The 887-nt window shown below is 32.4% G+C and overlaps 1 non-coding gene across 1 annotated transcript; it reads right to left on the reverse strand.

Annotated features, from left to right (window-relative positions):
* Positions 1–214: 214 nt before the first annotated feature.
* Positions 215–287, reverse strand: TRNAF-GAA. The gene has a single exon. It is a non-coding gene; the product is annotated as a tRNA-Phe (tRNA).
* Positions 288–887: the final 600 nt, after the last annotated feature.

The following is an 887-nucleotide window of genomic DNA, read 5'->3' on the forward strand; positions in this document are numbered from 1 at the left end:
GAACAAAAGAAGAGCAGAAATAAAAAAGATGAAGAAATAGAATCTAATTCTTTTAGATACCTTATCTAAAAAGTTCTACACATCTATAAAATAGATGGGGTATATCTCGCTGAAGTGGAAAACAATATGTATTTATTATGATCTAAACTATAAATATGAATGTCGATTCATATCAATTAATTTATACAAGAGAGACTTATACAAATTAATCATGTGCCAGGAACCAGATTTGAACTGGTGACACGAGGATTTTCAGTCCTCTGCTCTACCATCTGAGCTATCCCGACCAGTCCCAATGTAGCATCCTCATTTTATGAGAAAAGGGGGGCTATGTCAATTAAAAGAAGGAAAGGGGATTACAAAATTTTATCTAGGTACTAGAATTTCTTGTATCTTAAAAAAGAGTACTTTGTAAGTTTCAGTATGAATAGTTATATCGATTGTAAACCATTCAAATGGGTATTTCTTGCTCAAAGATGTTCATTTATATGTATATCATAAATAACACAAGATTTGTGATAAGAAAAGGGCTTTTCCGTCCAGATCGATTTCTAAGAGAATAGAGTAAATGAATAAGGTTTTTTGAACCGCTAACGAAAGGGGGATAGGATAAATAGTTGGGGGATCAAATATGTTTTTTGGGGATAGAGGGACTTGAACCCTCACGATTTTTAAAGTCGACGGATTTTCCTCTTACTATAAATTTCATTGTTGCCGACATTGACATGTAGAACGGGACTCTATCTTTATTCTCGTCCGATTAATCAATTCTTGAAAAGATCTATCAGACTATGGAGTGAATCATTTGATCAATGAATATTCGATTCTTTCTTCAATGTGGAATCTATTTACACCAATTCTTCCATTTTTATATAAAAAATACAGAT

The sequence above is a fragment of the Coffea eugenioides genome, unplaced genomic scaffold (genome assembly GCF_003713205.1).
Source record: "Coffea eugenioides isolate CCC68of unplaced genomic scaffold, Ceug_1.0 ScVebR1_2063;HRSCAF=3024, whole genome shotgun sequence".
NCBI lineage: Eukaryota > Viridiplantae > Streptophyta > Magnoliopsida > Gentianales > Rubiaceae > Coffea > Coffea eugenioides.